Here is a 20,035-nt window from a genome sequence, read left to right on the forward strand (position 1 = left end):
GGACCACCATATGACCCAACAATCTCACTATTCAGTATATTTATCCAAAAGACAAAAATCAGCAAACTATAGTGATACAGGCACATCGATGTATATGGAAGTGCAACTCATAATAGCCAAGTTATAGAACAAGTCCACGTGCCTGTAAACAGATGAATGGGTTAAGAAAATGTGGTATATTATATACACAGTGGAGTGTTTTTCAGTCATAAAAAAGAATGAAATTATGGCATTTGCTGATAAATGGATAGAACTGGAGAACACCAAGCTAAATGAAATAAGCCAGAATCAGATAGTCAAGGGTTGAATACTTTATCTCATATGCAGAAGCTAGAACAAACTAATGAAAACAAGGGCGTGTGGAATCCTGTGAAAATAGAAGGAAGATCAGTGGAGCAGAGGAAGGGGATTGAGGGGAGAGATGAGGGATGGGGAAAGAGAGGAATAGTGGAATAAAATGACCAAATTATGCTCTGTATATATATGAATATAGCACAGTGATTTTCACCTTTATGCGTATTTGTAAGGCACTAACCTAAAAAAAAATTAAAAACACTATAAATAAATTGAAGGAAGACCAACCAGTAGGGTAGAAAAAGGAGAACAGGGGGAGGAGGAAGGTAGAGAGAGTAGAAGAATTGAGACTGAAGTAGAGCAAATTATATTCCATTCATGTATGATCATGCCAAAAAGCACTCCAATATTAGTATAACATAATATACTAACAACACATAAAAAATTATTTCCAAAATCTGAAGTCTCGTTATGAACCTATAAAATCAAACAAGTTATCTACCTCCAAATACAATAGTGGGACAGGAGTAGGGCAGACATTCCCTTTCCAAAAGGGAGAAATAGGCCAAACGAAAGAAGTAAGAGGCCCCAAGCAACTCTGAAGCCTAAGAGGGCAGGCATGAATTCTTAAAGCTGGAGAATAAATTTTCACTCCATGTGCCACCTTCTGGACACACAGGGGAGTTGGGGCCTCCAAAATGTCAGGCAGCTTCCCTCCTATGGCTTTGCCAGGCCCAATCTGTGCTTCAGGCCCCTGCGATGATAGTTGCATAGTGGTGCCTATGTCTCTCCCAGGAAGGCATCACATGCTACCAGGGTCTACTGTTCCAGGGTCCAAGTTATAGCTCCACTTCAAGGGTTCCTTAAGCATTGTCATCATAGAAATTCTATATGGCAATACTAGCCCTTCAGCCAGTTTCTGAATGAGCTCCAGGGATTCCAATGCATCCATTGAAATCTAGGTGAAGGAAAACTTCTTACTGTCTTACATTCTGCACTCCTGTAGAATTAGTACCACATGAATGCAGATGCCACTAAGGCTTAAAATGCTTGCTCACTCTGCAGCTAAATCATGAACTGCACCCAGGATCACTTTGAACTAAGTCTGAGTGTCACCAAGGTTTACAGTTTATGTACAGAAGCATCAGCTACTCTGGAATTTTTTAAGCTGAAGATAGAACAGTCAATAAGTGCTGCACCAGAATATGGGGAACAAATTTCCAAGGAAGCTCCAGGCCAGTACTTCCAAACAATTCTGCCCTCCTACAGAGCTTCACATCACAGTAACACTGTATTGAAAGGAGAGGCATCAATACCTGTAAAATGCTTTCTCTGGGGACTTTCCCCCAATGTCTTCACAAATAATACCTGACTTCTTTCCATTCATGCTTATCTCTTTAGTAACAAGCCACTCAGCCAAACTCTTGAATGGTTTTTATTCTTTACATGGCCAGGCTGAAAATTTCCTAATTTTATACTTGGCTTTTTTTAAAATTATAAATTCTGTCTTTAAATAGTCCATTTCCTTTTTTATATTACTGTACAAATTCCAAGATAACCATGCAGCTGTTCAAGTATTTGCAGTGAAACTCCCTCCACCAGAAATCCTCCTTCATCACTTCTAGATTCTGCCTTCCACAAAGCCCTACCACATGGATGCAATGCAGCCAATTTCTTTGCAAGGATGGACTTTATTCTGGTTACCAATAAGCTATTTTCTATTTTGATCTGAGACCTCATGAGGATGGCCTTTGCCATCCACATTCCTATCTGGGTATGTTTATAACAACCATGTAAAAAATCTCTTTAAGAAATTCCAGGGGCTAACGTTGTGGCAGTGGTAGAGTGCTCACTTAGCATATGCAAGGCCCTGGGTTCAATCCTCAGCACCACATAAAAATAAATAAATAAAATAAAGTTATTTTGTCCAACTACAACTAAAAAATAAATATTCTTTTAAAAATGGCTTTAAATAATTCTTTAAAAAATAAAAGAATTTCCAGACTTTGTAGTCATTTTGTCTTCTGAATCTTCACCAGAATTACCCTCAAGGATCCATTTATTGCATTCTAGGCCTTTTCTAGACTGTATTTCAAAACTCTGACAATATAGTATTACTCAGCTATAAAGAAGAACAAATTTATGACATTTGCTGATAAATGGGTGGATCTGGAGACTATCATGCTAAGTGAAGTAAGACAATCCCAAAAAACTAAGGATTGAATGTTTTCTCTGATATGTGGAAGCTAACCCTCAATAAAGGTAGGGAGGGGGTAAAAAGAATAAAAGTTAAGTGGAGTAGACAAGGGGAATGAAGGGAAGGGAGTGGGGATAGAAAAAGGAAAGACAGTAGAATGAATCTGACATCTTTCTTATGTTCACATATGAATACACAACAGTGAATCTCATTACTGTGTTCATCCACAAGAAATTAATTTAAAAAATAACAATATGTAAATGGTAGGAAAATCAATAGAGGGATGGGTGCAGGGAGTGAGGGAGGGGAAGGGAAAGAGAGGTATTGGTGACTAAATTAGAATAAATATATTTAATGCTTTCATAATTATGTTAAATGGATTCTATTGTAATGTGTAACTAAAAAAGAACCAATAAATAAATAAAAATAAGAAAAAAGAAAGATATGATTGCAAGGTCACAGGCTTTATACAAGTGTTTTATTAGGACAAAAGAGATCATATTCTATGATGCATTATGGGGCTGGGAGAATACTGTAATATCTATTTGTACTGACTGTCTTTAAAAACGCTGCAGTACTGGGAGCGGGGTGGGGGCAGGGACAAAACCTCTGCCAATGTTCTGAACTTTCCTGTTCCAAAGCTGTTTCTACATTTTCATATATATATAATACACACACACATGATATATATATACATGTATATATATGCATAGTAACACCCCACTTCTCAGTACCTATTTTCCGCCATAGTATAGTTTCTGTTGCTATAATAGAGTATCTGGTACTAGACACCTTATAAAGAAAAGAATTTTATTTTGACTCACAGCTCTGGCTATTGGGAAGTCCAAAATCATGATACAGCCATCTGTGGCATTTCTGGTGAGGGGCTTCAACTCATGGTGGAAAGTAGAGAGCCAGTGACAACATGTTAAAGAGGCAAAACACAAGGGCAACCTCACTTTTTAACAGCACACTCTTGTGGTAACTAATTCAATCCTATGAAAGTGAGATCTGACTCCTCTAACAAAAGCATTGATTCCTCCTGACAGCCCAACATCGTTCCCATTACATTGGGAATACAATGTCAACATGAGTTTTAAAAGGGAAAAAATGTTCAAACCAAAGAAGCTGGAGTGTTTCATCACAAATGCTTCTTTTATAATTGGAAATGAAAAAAAAAAGATAAGCCACTTAATAAATTTGATGAAGAAAACTAATTTTCTCTTGAACCATTTTTTATGTATTAAAAGAAAGTGTATTAAAGAGATTCCTATGTTTTAAATATGTCCACAATAAGAAAGTTCAATTACTTAACAGGATGATCTTGGGTCAAATCCCCTAAAAATCACATGATACGTACAGGAAACAATATTAGGAGAATGATAGCCAGTAGGTGAATTTAGAATCGAAGGCATCACATAGACATCAAGGATATAAAGATCAAAATGGCAGTTTTATCAAATTTTCTGAGAATTAATCTTAGGTATGAAAATATAATGTGCTTGCTATATGGACCCTAAAATCAGGCAGTCCTTATTTCAGAACTAATTTCAGTAAAAGATGGAATCCTTTAAAATTTTTATTGTATGTTGGATCTAAGCAGACTATATGTTTTTAGCAGGCAGCTGGGAAGGTTCTCAGTCTTTGGAAGTGGCTCAGTGACTGACTGAGCTGGGTATGCCCAATCCTGGGTTCCCAATTTACTAATCTGACTATTTTGTTTTCTCATAGTTGGTAGTGTAAAGCAAGAAGAAAAAATTAATATCAAAATTCTGCCTGGCATTTTATGAGGCTACTTTCTTAATTATAATCATGTTTCTTTGTGGCTCTCATAAGAAAATATGTACATTTTTAGGTTTTGCCCCCCCAAAGACTCTGAATTGGATAATAACAGTGAATTAATTAAATGAACTAAATGTATTTCTATATCCCCGGTTTATATTTTCATTGTTAATTTTACCTTCTATTGAAAATTGTATATGTCAGTAATATAAAATTTCCCTCTTAGAGATTTTTCAGTAAAATTAAAACAACATAAAATTTCTCAAATAGTAAACACATACATACATACTCACGTTTCATTATGACCATATAGTAGGTCACCATCCTCTTCCTTAGGATGGTTATTCTAGTATCCTTTATACTAAGGATACCACTAACAAATCATTCAGCAAAATCTAAAAACATATGTATTTATCAGAATTGAAGAATGGATTCAGTAAAGTTTTAGGGTACAAAATCAATATGCAAAAATCAGGTACCATTTTAATACACCAGTAACAAGAATTCTGAGAAAACAATCACAAAAGCAATTTCATTCAAAATAGTTACAATGCCCTCCACCCCCACCCCCCAGCATCCCCCAAAAATTAAAACTGAAAAACCTAGGAATAAATTTAACCAAGGAAGGGAAATTTTTTATAATGAAAATTTCAAAACACTGGTGAAAAAAGACCAAAGAAAGTAAAATAAAATGGAAAGACCTCCCATGTGATGCACTGGAAAAATAAATAATATTAAAAAGTTCATACTACCCAAAGCAATTTACAGATTTATTACAATCCCTATCAAAATAACATGACATTCTTCAGAGAACTAGCAAAACAATCCCCAAAGTTCTCTTGGAAGTCCAAATGACCCAGAATAGCCAAACCAATCTTGAATAAAAAGAACTAAAGTGGGATTACCACAAAACCCGATTGCAAGACATACTACATAGTCATAACCAAATCAGCATAGAACTGGCATAAAAACAGACAAATAGGCCAGTAGAAGAGAATAGAAATCCTAGAAATAAACTCACACATCTGAAACCAAGTGTTCTTGATAAAGGTGCCAAAAATATACTTTAGAAAAAGGATAGCCATTTTAATAAATGGTTCTGGGAAAACTGATACCTATGAAGATTTGAAACTTGAACATTTTCTCTTATCTTACAGAAAAATCAACTAAAAATAGAGCTTTGACCTAAATGCAATATGTAACATTATAAAAAACCACCAGAAGAAAGCATAGGGAAACATGTCAAGGTTTTGGGATAGATAATTATTATTATTATTTTTTTTTTTTTTGGTAGCCATCAAAGTACAGGAAACAAAAGCAAAAATAGCCAGTGGTCTGTGTTTTCCTGATTGCTAATGATGTTGAACATCGTTTCATATATTTCTTGACCATTCTTATTTGTTCTTTTGAGAAATATTTGTTAACATCTTTTGTTCATCTCTTAATTGGATTTTTTGTTTTGCTTTGCTTTTAGGTATTTAGTTTTTGAGTTCTTTATTTATTCTAGAAAATAATCCTCTGTCAGAAGAGTGGCTGGCAAAGATCTCCCATTCGGTAGTCTCTCTTTTCACACTTGTTTCTTTTGTAGTGAAGAAGCTTTTTAAGTTTATCCCACCCCATTTGCTAATTTTCAGTTTCATTTCTTGCACTTTGGTGGTCTGGTTAAGGAAGTCAGTACCTGTGTCAACATATTGGAGTGTTGACTCTATGTTTTCTTCTAGCAATTGGAAAATTTTTGGTGTAATTCCTAGGTGTCTTTAATCCACTTTGAGTTGATTTTTGTGCAGGGTGAGAAATAGAGATCTAGTTTTATTCTTCTCTGTGTAGGTATGATATCCGGTTTTCCCAGCACCATTGTTAAAAAGACTAATTTTTCTCCAATGTTTCAGCAACTTTGTAAAGGATCAGATCTCTGTATCTTTGTAATTTGTCTCTGTGTGTTCTATTCTGTTCCTTTGGTTTTCACGTCTGTGCACATGCCAATACTAAGTAGTTTTTGTTACTATAACTCTGTAGTATAATTTGAAGTTTAGTATTTTGATGCCTCCAGGATCACTGTTATTGATTGAGATTACTTTGGATATCCTGGGTCATTTCTTTTTTCATTTGAATTATAGAGCTTTTCTTTTTTTTTTTTTTTAATTCTATGAAAAATGTCATTGGTGCCGCAGTCCGGCTGCAGCAAAATAACCAGGGGGTGACGAGCAACTTGTGTACATTGATACAGCAGGAGTGGGAGCCGTTTATTGTAGGACAGGAGGGGTATATATACATCCCACACAGCTTATCTTAATTAACATAAACTAGATACAGCAGTCAACCAATAAGGAATCTCCACACTTAATGGCTCGCTGGCATTAGTTCACAAACCACTCTCTCTGGCAAAATGCCAGGCGCCATCTTGACTTGTTTACAGACCCTAACAATTGGCACTCTAGTGGGCATTGCATTAAATCTGTAGATTGTTTTTGGTAATTTGGCTATTTGGACAATGTTAATTCTACCTATCCAAAAACATGGTAGATCTTTCCATCTTCCAACGGCATCTTCAATTTCTTTCCTCAATGTTATATAGTTGTCATAGTAGTGGTCTTTCCCTTAATTTTTTCCTCAGTGTTTTTCGAGACTATCATGAATGGAATTATTTTTCTAATTTCCTTCTCAGCAGATTCATTATTGGAGTATAGAAAAGGTAGTGATTTATGAATGCTGATCTCGTATCCTACTACTTTGCTGAATTTCTTTTTTAGCACTAGAAGTCTTCTGGTGGAATTTTTGAGTCTTAGAAGTATAGGATCTTATAATCTGCAAACAGGTCATTTGACTTCTTCTTTTCTATTTGTGTTCTTTTTATTTTTTGCCTATTTGTATTGGCTAGATTTTCAAGAACTATATTAAATATAGTTTATAATGAGAGTGAACATCCTTATATTGTTCTTGACTTTAAAAGAAATTTTTTTTAGCTTTTCTTCATTCAGTATGATGTTGACTTTGGGTTTATCACAGATAGCCTTTATGATATTGATGTAAGTATCTTCTATACCTAGTTTACTCAGTGCTTTTAACATGAATGGGTACAGGATGATATAAAAGGCTTTTTTTGGTATCTGTGAAAATAATCATGTGATTTTTTTTCTTGATTTTTTAATGTGATGAATTACATTTATTGATTTGTAATTGTTGAAATAAACTTTCATAGCTGGGATGAAACCAACTTGTTGGTGGTGTAAAATCTTCTTAATGTGGTTTTCTTTTTTAAATTTATATATATATAGTTTTAGTTGTGGATGAACCTTTATATTTATTTATTTTTTTATGTGGTGTTGAAAATCAAACCCAATGCCTCACACATGTTAGGGAGGCACTCTACCACTGAACCACTTTTGCAGTGCCCCCTTAATGTGTTTTTAAATACAGATTGCTAATAATTTATTGAATATTTTTGGATCCATAGTTATCAGGGATTATAGCATATAGTTTCCTTTATCTGATGTGTCTTTATCTAGTTTTGATACCAGGGCTATGTTAAACCAGTTAGATTTCATCTCACTTCAGTTATCAAGAATAAAGCTAACAATAATTGCTGGCAAGGATGTGGCATGTAATGTACACTAATACACTATGGGACTGCAAATTGGAAAAATCACTTTAAAAAGAAGTATGAAGTTCCTCAAAAATAGTGGAACAACCCTATAAACTAGTTCTCCCACTCCTTGGTATTTATCTAAAAGAACTATAATTAGCATATTGTATTTATACATGTATATCAATATTAATATAATTGAAATTTACAATAGCCAAGTTATGAAACCAGACTAGATGCTTATGAACAGATGAATGGATAAAGTGTGATATTCACATAATGGAATATTGTTCAGCCATAAAGAAGAATAAAGTTCTGTCATTTGCAGCAAAAATGGATGGAACTGGAGGATTTTAATTGAAATAATCTAGACACATAAAGACAAGTACTTCTTGATCTCTCTCATATGTGGAATTTGAAAGAAGTTAACATGAGTATAGAATAGTGATTATTATTAGATGTTGGAAAAAGTAGGAGGGTGAAGAGTTGATAATGGGAGACTGAATTTGATCAATGTATGCTGTGTGTGTGTTCAAATATCATGCTGAACAAGTTGAAGATGTGCAGTTACCAGTATATTTGGAAGGTGAACTGATCAAAGAAAAAAAAAAAAACGAAGAAAAGGATATTAAGATTCTGGTCAAAACTAGCAGAACAATCCATGTTAACACATACATACATACACAGAAAATGTGTGTGTGTACACATGCATGCTCTGATAGAGAATGAGTATTCAGGATATCAAAAGGCAGATTTTTCTGGAATTCACGAAGACTTGCTATTCAAGCAGACAACACTATGAGACGGACTTTGTTCTGAAACTAAGTTATGCTTATGTGCTTGACTACCATAGCAGCAAGATTGGCAGGACAAGTGGGAAGGCCTGTCCCACAAATAAGGGTTCAATTCCTGAGCTGACCTCGAAATGTCACAATCTCTCACCTTTAAGCTAATGAAGATTTAAGTGACAGCTGAATATCTGGAGGTGTAAGAGACACTCTGCAGAGTGAGGACTGTTCTAGGAGTTTAGTATTTGTTGATATCTCAAACTACAATTGTGTGCCACAGAGCATTATGTAGGAAGTAAGAGAATGTACTAATTGTAAATGGATTTGTTTAGACATTTTTATCTAAATAAATTACTTATATTTACAGAAAAAATATCATGCTGAACCTTATAAATATGTATAATTGGCATATGTTAATAATAATATAACAAAATATTTAAAAATAAGAATCATTCTTGTCCTTCCTTCTGCCTACTCATCTTCATCTATTGTCAGATTTAATGTCATCAGGTTATCAATTTACTTCCCTAAGTAGTATCTTCTTCACCATTTCCGATATCACAGTTTCAGGTGAAAACATCAGTTATCTCTATTGCATGGGACTTATAATTATTTGTGTTTGTTCTTTTATCTCCATTATTATGGAGTTCATTGTCCCCTGAACAGGTCAAACTGTTACCCAGAGCATGGAAGTCTGACCTTGTGCATTAATCTTAAACTCCGTGAAGGCTTTTTATGACCTACATGTTACCTACTACCAACAATACAGCTTAGTTTATGGATCTTTTTTCTTTACTCACAACCATTTCTTATGGTTCCAGGCTCTTCAGTCCTTCATCCTCATCTCTAGCTATTCATAGTCCCACTTATTAAACTAACAAGGCTAGACTGAACATAGTTGTATGGATTCATTTTTTTTGTGCATGTTTTTGAACTTTCTGTCTTTGATTCTTTGTATCTTTTAACCAATTTCAGCATCATATATAACATATTAAGTACAGAGAAACTCTCTAAATAAAAGCCATGTCATCTGAAACACCTTCTGTGACATCATTTTCTTGTAGTTGATATTGGCAACCCAATGGGTAAGTGTCATCTAGAATACCATTTTCAATAACATCTAGTGTTTGTGTCTTTCATAGAAATTACATATAAATTTAACAACATATGCTCATATCTTTGTCTTTATTTAATTTATTTATTTTTATTGATTTAAAAAAATAAATGACAGTGGAATGCATTACAATTCTCATTATATTTTTACAGCACAATTTTTTTATATCTCTGGTTTTATATAAAGTATGTTGACACCAATTTGTGTCTTCATATGTGTACTTTGGATGATGATGTCTATCACATCCCACCATCATTGCTAACCCCCTGCCCACTCCCTTTCCCTTCACCCCTCTGCTCTATCTAGAATTGATCTATTTCTCACATGTTACCCCTCCCTACCCCACTATAAGTCAGCCTCCTTATATCAGAGAAAACATTCAGCATTTGTTTTTTGGGGATTGGCTAACTTCACTTAGCACTATCTTCTCCAAGGCCATCCATGTACCTGCAAATGCTATTATTTTATTCCCTTTTATTGCTGAGAAAAACTCCATTGTGTACATATGCCACATTTTTTTAATCTTTGTCTTTAATAGACTGTAAACAACTAGATGAAAGGTTTACAGTTTATTCAATTTTGTACATCCATTGTCAATCACTATGATTGCCACACAAGGATTCTTAATAGATACTAGCTCAAGAGACAATAGTTTTTATGAAAATATCAGAAATTTTCTACTACTTGTTTACTTTTATTGAGCTTTTGTGTTGCTAATTTTACTTGAAATAATGGGGAAAAGAACTGAATGCACTATAGAAAGACTCTAGGGCCATTTGCCCAAAACCTCAGAAAGACCATTGCAAATCTTTAGTACTTATTCTCAACCTCACCAAGAGGGTAGTGTGAATTGTAGAGTTAAGTCACATGCATGGATTTTGTAGTTGTTGTTGTTTATCGATGCACAAATGAATTACTGAGGATAAACAAAAGGGAAAAATAAATCAATGTAATTTGAGGACTTGCTCTTAGGTTCACAAGAGAAACTAAATTGTGTCTCTGGAAACCTTGGTTCTTTCACCTGGATCTGCAACAAATGAGCCATTTTTCAGATTCCCTGGGTACTTGGGATAAGTAATGTCCAAATTTTATGTGATTTTCGAAATTCTAGGATTCTTTGATACTTGAGGCACTGAAACAAACAACAAAAATCCACTTGAACACAAAATGTAGAAGTTGTCAAAGGCATTGTTTCATTTATGTATGTTATAACCACTGTGGCAGGAAATGGAAAGTTAAATGGCAAACAAGAAAAGAAGCAATCAGAGAAAATTAACTACGGCGCGAATAATAATTTGAAGTCTCATGTAAAAAATTTATTTGAAAGCAATTTTGAAAAAAGTCACTATTTACTTATGACTGTTTATTAAGCAATTTAAACATAATACTACAGGATGGGGAAAACTTTTCTGTTCCGTTACATCATACAGATTCCAATTAAACAGACACAAAAAATTAGGTATCCTATTGTGAGCTAAGTTATATATAGTGAAAATATTTCTTTGTTAAAGAAAACATCTTCATAAAATCTCTTGAATTTTTAAATTTTAGAATTATAGAAAGATTTGACTGATATACAGCCAAAATATTAACCATTCCTGACTCAAGTAAGTGTGCCAGAGAAAATTAGTTGTGAAGATGGTGGCTTATTTTTTCTCCCAAAGTATTCATTCAATACTTATGGAATATTTGCTTTGGGTTCATCCTATTATAATGTACTAAAATAGGAAATATAAGGATGTAAGGAATGTAAGGAAATATATTTCCTTGCCCAGTGAAATATAATATGTTTTCACCTTGCTGAAAACATAATAGGCCCTGAATAAATATTCATTCAAATATTCTTTATTTTTTTATTTTGTATTTTATATAGTTTCACTTCTGCCTCAATATACCATGTATATTCAGAGACTCAGCTTTTGATTTTCCAGGGACTTTTATTTACTTTATTGCTCATGGAAATTTTTTAATTTGTCCTTTTCTGACAAGTCTTTCGTCACTTTATCACATTTACAAAACAGTCAAGCTTATGACATTTTCACTTAGCCATAACTGCACATTTTGGTTTCATTTCTTGGCAACTATCCAGGAAGCACCTCTGACTACATTCAGTTTTAGCACCATGGCTTGAAGTGAGATTCCTGCCAAAAACACTATTTCTCACCACAAATTTGCACTGTGGCCTCAGCACCTCCTCCCCTTGGGGTACACAGGAAAGTCTTTACACACAGAAGTTTAGTGTTCAAGAAGGCTTTTCGATTGGGTCTTGGTAATCCTTCTCAACTGAGAAAAATAATTTCTAAATGATTTGTTATAGTAGTGATTGTTCTCAAGTAGTTTGAACTAATGTTCGCAAAGCATTGTAACTTTTCTTCTGCAATAATTATAAGAAGTCAAATAAATATGTCCACATGAAGCCCATACATGTACATTTCCAGTCAAATTATTATTTCTGCATAAATTCATTTTTTTTGGTTTTATTGCATTTATAAGTATGTTTTCCAAAAACTTTGGAAAACTTCAGTTAATTGTGATAATTTAGGTTTCCTCATAAAAAGCCCACATTTTAGCTCTGATTGATTTCCTTTCTTAAATAAAATATTTGTGAAAATATGGTTATAAGAAAATGCCAGCTATTATTTTATCCATCTTGATTAAATTTAACCAGGTACAATAGTAAAAAGGAAAGTGTGAATTAGTGGAAAAAAGATGGTTACAGGAATGTCAGAAAATTGCATTTTTCTTTTTCTTCAACTGTTTACATTTATTTATCTCTCTTAATCTTGAACTTGTTCTATAGTTTATTTTCTGTCACTTAATCTAAAACCTAAACTTCACTAGAGCAGGAAATTTGGCCTAGATTGTTTACTTCAACATTCTTGATGCCAAGTAAATAATACTCATTTAAAATGTGTTGAATAAATGTTTATTGTCCAATTTTAATATATCACAACACAATAGTTGTTTTCTTTTCATAGTATATCTTTGATTTTGAGATCAACCACTTTTTCTCAAAAATTTTATAATAGGTTCATTACTTTATCTTACTTTAATCTTATACACTATTTCAATATTTTGAATGACTTAAAATAAGTCAGATGCACAGTTAACTGATCTTATCAATTGGCACCAACTCACGTTTCCTTATTTTTATATACACCAGGGGTATATATTTAAGTTGCTAATTTTCACATGTAATGTATATTGGTAGACATCCAATTTTGTAGTTTTATATTAGTTTAAAATTTCTCAGCATGAATTAGATAGGATCTCATTTTCTGCTGTATCTAAAATGCTGCCTTGTATATTTTTTATATGTGCACATGACTTCTTTTTTTTGTATTTTTTTCTTTTTTAATCTGTGTTTTGTGCTCTCAGATCACTTTGTTTCAATTAACATAGTTTTAATATGTCATTATATCTAATAGAATGAGAAATCATGCCCTCTATTTCTGACCTATATCCTCAGCCTCAGAAGAGTTTACATGATGTTAGAATGATCATTTTCTTGAAAATTTGTTATTATTTTTCTGTAAAGATATTTGGCCTTGTGGGCTGGGATTGTGGCTCAGCGGTAGAGCACTTGCCTAGCATGGGCGGGACCGGGGTTCTATTCTCAGAACCACATAAAAATAAAGGCATTGTGTTGTGTCCATCTATAAAAAAGATTCATATATTCTCTCTCTCTCTCTCTCTCTCTCTCTCTCTCTCTCTCTCTCTCTCTCTTTCTCTCTTCTCTCCAAAAAAAAAGATATTTGGCCTTTGTATTACCCATTCAGAAAGACTATAAATAACCTACTGAATTTATTAAAATTATTGTAGCTTCCAATTTTTGCTGAGATAAAATTTGGAAAATTATATATTTCTATTAATTTCTCCCTTTCACATACATTTTCTTGTCTATTTACATAGTTATCAACATGTGTCTTGTCATCTAAACCACTTTTATTTATATTTACGGTCATTTAAATTCAGTTCTGAAAATTTCCTTTTTTCTTGATGTGTTTTACCACAGTTTTGTTTATTTTGTTATTACAAACTAATAGTTTTTGGCTTTGATTATTAATTTTATTTTATTCTTGTTTCCTCTGCAGCTCTTTGTTACTTCTCTAATTCAGATATCAATAATCTATCCACTGCATTATTTTTTAAATTAACTTTTTGGCCTTTAATACTTTTCACACTAATTTCTGGACAATATTTGTGAAAGATAAACAAAATTTTAATGTACTATTAATATATATAAAAATAATTGTGTTTTTATTGAATTTGCCAGTTTTATCACCAATATTATTAGTATTGATTCACTCATGAAATCTTTATTATTATTGTTATTATTATCATCACTTTTATTATTACTAGTTGCATAGAATTTCTTTTTATGTCTTTTTTCCTTTCTGCTAATGCAAAATTGTGTTTTTCTATTTTTTCAATCATTTTTTTTATTTGTTCTTTTTAGGTATACATGAGAGTAGAGCAATTTTGACATAATATACATAAATGGAAATGACTTATTCTGATTAGGATCACATTCTTGTGGTTTTACATGATATGGAATTTTACTGGTAGTGTATTCATATAAGAACATAGGAGAGTTGTGTCAGATTCATTCTACTGTTTTTCTTATTCCTATTCTGTTACCTTTCTTTCATTCCCCTTTGTCTCCTCCATTGAAATTCTATTTTCCCTTCCCTGTGCTTGTTGTGTGTTAGCATCCACATATCAGAGAGAACATTCAAACCTGAGTTTTTTCAGATTGGCTTATTTCATATAGCATGATTTTCTCCAACTCTACCCACTTACTCGCAAATGCCATAATTTTATTCTCTTTTAATGCTGAGTAATATTTCATTGGGTATATGTACCACATTTTCTTTATCCATTCATGTGTTGAAGGGTATCTAGGTTGGTTCCATAGCTATTGTGAATTGAGCTGCTATAAACATTGATATAGCTGCATCACTGTACTATGATGATTTTAAGTCCTTTGGGTATATACTGAGGAGTGGGAAAACTGAGTCAGAAGGTGGTTTCATTCCAAGTTTCTTGAGGAATCTTCATATTGTTTTCCAGAGTGGTTGCACCAATTTGCAGTTCCATCAGCAATATATGAGTGTACCTTTTCTCCCACATCCTCACCAACATATATTGTTACTTGTATTCTTGATAATTACCATTCTGACTGGAGTAACATGGAATCTCATGTTAGTTTTAATTTGCATTTCTCTAATTGCTAGGGATGTTGAACATTTTTTCATATATTTGTTGACCATTTGTGTTTCTTTTGTGAAGTGCCTGTTCAGTTCTTTTGATCATTTATCATTTTTGGTTTTTGTTTTTAGTATTAAGTTCTTTGAGTTATTTGTATACCTTGAGATTGATGCTGTATCTGAGATGCGGAGGCAAGATTTTCTCCCATTCTGCAGAATCTCTCTTCACATTCTGGAGTGTTTCCTTTACTGTGAAGAAGCTTTTTAGTTTGATACAATCCCATTTATTGATTCTTGATTTTACTTCTTGGGCTTTATGAGTTTTGTTGAAGAAGTCAGTTCCTAAGCCAACATGTTGACATGTTGGGTCAACACTTTCTTCTAATTAGGCAAGGGTCTCTGGTCTAATGCCTAGGTCCTATCTACTTTGAGTTGAGTTTTGTTCAGGGTGAGAGATAAGGGTTCAATTTCATTGGTCTACTTGTCTGTTTTGGTACCGATTCATGCTGTTTTTGTTAATATAGCTTGGTAGCATAATTTAAGGTCTGGTATTGTGATGCCTCCTGCTTCACTTTTCTTGCTAAAAGTTGCTCTGGCTATCCGGAGCCTCTTATTTTTCCAAATGAATTTCATGACTATTTTTCTATTTCTATGAACAATGTCATTGGAATTTTAATAGGAATTGCATTAAATTCACATAATGCTTTTGGTAAGATAGCCACTTTGATGATATTAATTCTGCTTATCTAAGAACATGGGAGATCTTTCCATCTTCTAAGGTCTTCTTCAATTCCTTTTATTAGTGTTCTGTAGTTTTAATTGTAGAGGTTTTTCACCTTGTGAGATTGGTTCTCAAGCTTTATTTATTTATGTTTTTGAGGCTATTGTGAATGGGTAGTTTTCCTAATTTCTCTGTCGCTGATTCATCATTGATGTATAGAATGAACACAGCCCTCTCATCACTGGATCTTTCTTCCAAACAAAAACTAAATAAATAAGCTATAAAACTAAAAAAATACAAATAATAATTTAGAGTTAACAATCATATATAGAATACATCATCCATCAATGACTGAATAGCACAGGGATCATTTTCTAAAATAGATCATATCTTAGGCTACAAAACAACTCTTGCAAGTACAAAAAATAGAGATAATATCTTGCATTCTATAAGATCATAATAAAGAGAAAATAGAAAAATAAATATAAAATTAAAAATAGAAACTACTCTAACACCTGGAGACTAAATAATATGCTATTGAATGGCCAATGAAGAGCAGAAGAAATCAGGGGAGAAATAAAAAAAAAATCTTAGATGTAAATGAACACAGCAACATATGAGAATCACTTGGACACTATGAAGGCAGTTTTAAGAGGAAAATTCATTTCCTGAGCTTGTTAAGAAATAGAAAATCAACAAATAAATAAACAAACATTACTCTCAAAACCCTAGAAAAAGAAGACCAAATCAACAGTAAAAGCAGTTGAAGACTGAACTAATTAAAATCAGAGCCCAAAATCAATGAAATTGAAACAAAAAGTTTTTTCAAAAAATTGAAGAGATGAAAAGTTGGTTCTTTGAAAAAATAAATTGATAAAAATTTAGCCAAAATAACAAAAGGCAGTGGTGGGGGGCTCAAATTACTAAAATTCCTGTGCAAAAAAGAAAATACCACCATGGACACTCCTGAAATATAGACAATAATCAGAAACTATTTGAAAATTCATACTAAAAATAAATCAAAAATCTTGAAGACATTGAGAAATTTTGGGAGACATATTAACTACCCAAATTGAATGAGGAGGACATAGAAAATTTAAACAGGTCACTTTTAAAAAGCAACAAAATTGAAGATGCCATAAAAAGCATATGAACAAAGAAAAGCCCAGGACTAGACAGATTCTCAGCTGAGTTTTACCAGAATTTCAAAAAAAGAATTAACACCAATACTCTGAAAATTATTCCATGAAATAGAAAAGGAGTGAACCCTTCCAAACTCATTCTATGAAGCTGGTATCACCCTGATACCAAAAGTAGATAAAGGACACATCTAGGAAAGAAAACTTTAGACCAATATTCCTGATGAACATAGATGCAAATATTCTTTTTTTAAAGATGAAAACTGTTCTTAGACTTTATTCATGAATAACTTATCAAGTATTTATTGAATGTCTACTACACTCTCAGCTCTAGAAAGAATCTGGCATGACAAGGGAGTTTGTCATTCAAAATACAGCACATCAAGAAATGATTCTGAATCACTAAAAACTTTCATTTTATCTTTCAAGATGTACATAGATACGGATATCCTCTGTAAGGTCAAGTATAATCTTTTATTATATTCTTTGAGTTGTCATAAGGGTACTTTGAAATCTGTATGCTGGCAAGGCCCCTTTGTCTAACTGTCTTCTGCTACTTAAGACTAAGTCAAGTATTTTGTTTTCACTTTCAGTTTTCTCCAACATACCCTCTGCAGCTCGTCCAACCAGCTGTCTCTTTCTGTGACACTTTACTTTCCTCTTCACTGGGCACTTGTTACTTTCCTCCTTGCAAAAGCCTCGTCAACCAGTCTTTTTCATCTTCCTTTATTTGGTTTCTTATCCATTTGGTTGAAAAATATTAGCACTTCTTTTAAGTCAGGTCTTCAATAAGTATAATTAATTGGAATTTTCAACTGGTGTCTTTAAACTTTGTTGTAATCTTCATATTTTCTCTGTAACAACACTCTCTTCCTCAAAGTTATTTAGAAATATTATTCTCCAAAGGACAATGGTTTCTAGAAGTTTATGTCTCAAATGTTGTACTACACAAAACTGATAAAGGAATGCATAACTCAGTAAAGGACGTTTGTACTGCATTGTCACTTCCCACCACTACATATACTGGATTCTGCCAAGATGACTGTTAAAGACTCATTTGTTGTGGGATGTGACTTCATACTCATAAAGGTTAGATCAAAAGTAAGATTTTTGGTTCTCTGGTACTAAATTAAATGTAATTTATATGACACATGAAGTCTAAAACTTACAAAACTAAATGATAAAGTCAAGATAGTTAACCATCATTGATATGTCTATCATCATCATCACAAACTATACACTTAAAAATCAAACTACTTATGAGTCTGTAAGTCAGAGGCTGTCTAGCAAACGGCCTTCTATGACTCATTTCCTTTTACATTTTTAACTCAAATAGAAATATGTAAGATTCAGTAAATTTTAATTTTCCAAAAGTTCTCAGAAAGAATTATCAGAATCATCCTCCAGGTAAAAAACACAGTTGGATAATCCACTTTTCACAAATGAACTCCGTACTTGTTGTGAGGTAGCAATCAACAACTCTAAGACCTTCTGTGGTGGCAGTTCCCGCTACTTTCAAGCATTCCCTCTGCACCTGAAGATCATGAACAAAGAAGGGACCAAAAGAGTCCACTTTTCATTGTTTCACTGACTTCTCGTGTTTTCGTAGTATGCTAAATGCCTAATTTCAAATTTACAACAACAAAAAATACCAATATTTATTCTGAAAAGTAATTGGATGTTCCAACTAGCAGATATTAACAAGTTCCAACACTATCTCTAGGAATAATTCAAAGTTCTGAACCGTGCTTTAGAAAAACATTTCCAGGGCTGGGGTTGTGGCTCAGTGGTAGTGCACTTGCTTAGCATGTGTGAGGCACTGGCTTCGATTCTCAGCACCACATATAAATAAATGAATAAAATAAAGGTTCATCTACATCTAAAACATATTTAAAAAAAAAGAAAAAGAAAAACATTTCCAGCAGTCTGTGCAGGATTTATTCCTATTCCATCATTAGTAATAACTGCACTGTTGCTGCAGGAACTTTAAATTCTTCTGCTGCAAATTTTAAGACTGCTGTAAAAGGTGTACTCTCAGGAACACTAACTACTTTATAAGGCAACCGTGGGTCTGACGTCAGCGTAATCTTAAAGGAAACCTTCCACATGGTGGAGTAAGTCTGGGCGAACACACCACACCAAATTGGCAGAGTAGCTCCAAGCCCTCACCAGTCATGCAAAAATTCTTAATAAAATCCTGGGAAATCACAAAATAATATTTAAAAGATGGTGCACAAGTGTGTTTAATCCCAAGGATGCAATATTAGTTCAACATACGGAAATCAATAAATGTAATTCACCACATCAATAGACTTAAAGACAAGAATCACATGATTATATTAATAGATGCAGAAAAATCATTTGACAAAATACAGCATTCACTCCTGTTCAGAACACTAGAAAAAGTAAGGATGGTAGGAACATACCTCAACACTGTAAAAGCTGTATATGCTAAACCCAAGGCCAATATTATTTTACATGTAGAAAAACTGAAATCTTTTCCTCTAAACACAGGAACAAGAGAGGGATGTTTTTTTTCACCATTTCTATTCAACATAGTCCATGAAACACTGCCCAGAGCAATTTGGCAAAAGAAAGAAAATAAAGAGATACGAATAGGAAAAGAAGAACTCAAGCTATCCTTATTTGCCTGTGACATGATTCTATATTTAGAAGACCAAAAAACTCCATCAGAAAACTTCTTAAAACTCATAAATAAATTCAGCAATGCAGCTGGATATAAAATTAACAACCATAAATCAATTCTGTTCCTATACATCTGATGAAGCAGCTGAAATAGAAATTAGGAAAAGTATCCCATTCACAATAGCTTCAAAAAATTTAAAAAAAAAACAACTTTGGAGTCAATGAGTCATGTTTTTTGAGGGGGTGACAGTGGGGGAAGATTAAAAAGTTTTGCTAGTGAGCTTTTCATTTTTTAAAACTTTTACAGAATCATTTTTTGCCTATACTAATTTTCTCTCATATCTTTCATGACACATAGTATAGTTACAGTGTCTAATGGTTCTGTTCGCTATAAATTATTGACTAGTAATTATTCTTTACTTATGGAATGACCTGATTTATTGATGGAAGTTCTGTTTTCATGAGTACTTAAGTCAGTGAAAATTAACAGGAGTGACCCTGGTTTCCTAGCTGTGTCTATGTGTGTGTGGTGTGTGTGTATTTTTCATTGTCTTCTTCTGT

The 20,035-nt window shown here is 33.2% G+C and overlaps 1 pseudogene; it reads right to left on the minus strand.

Annotated features, from left to right (window-relative positions):
- Nucleotides 1–18,525: 18,525 nt before the first annotated feature.
- On the minus strand, nt 18,526–18,936 carry LOC114082909 (ubiquitin-fold modifier 1-like; annotated as a pseudogene).
- Nucleotides 18,937–20,035: the final 1,099 nt, after the last annotated feature.

Source organism: Marmota flaviventris, chromosome 3, assembly GCF_047511675.1.
Source record: "Marmota flaviventris isolate mMarFla1 chromosome 3, mMarFla1.hap1, whole genome shotgun sequence".
Taxonomy (NCBI): domain Eukaryota; kingdom Metazoa; phylum Chordata; class Mammalia; order Rodentia; family Sciuridae; genus Marmota; species Marmota flaviventris.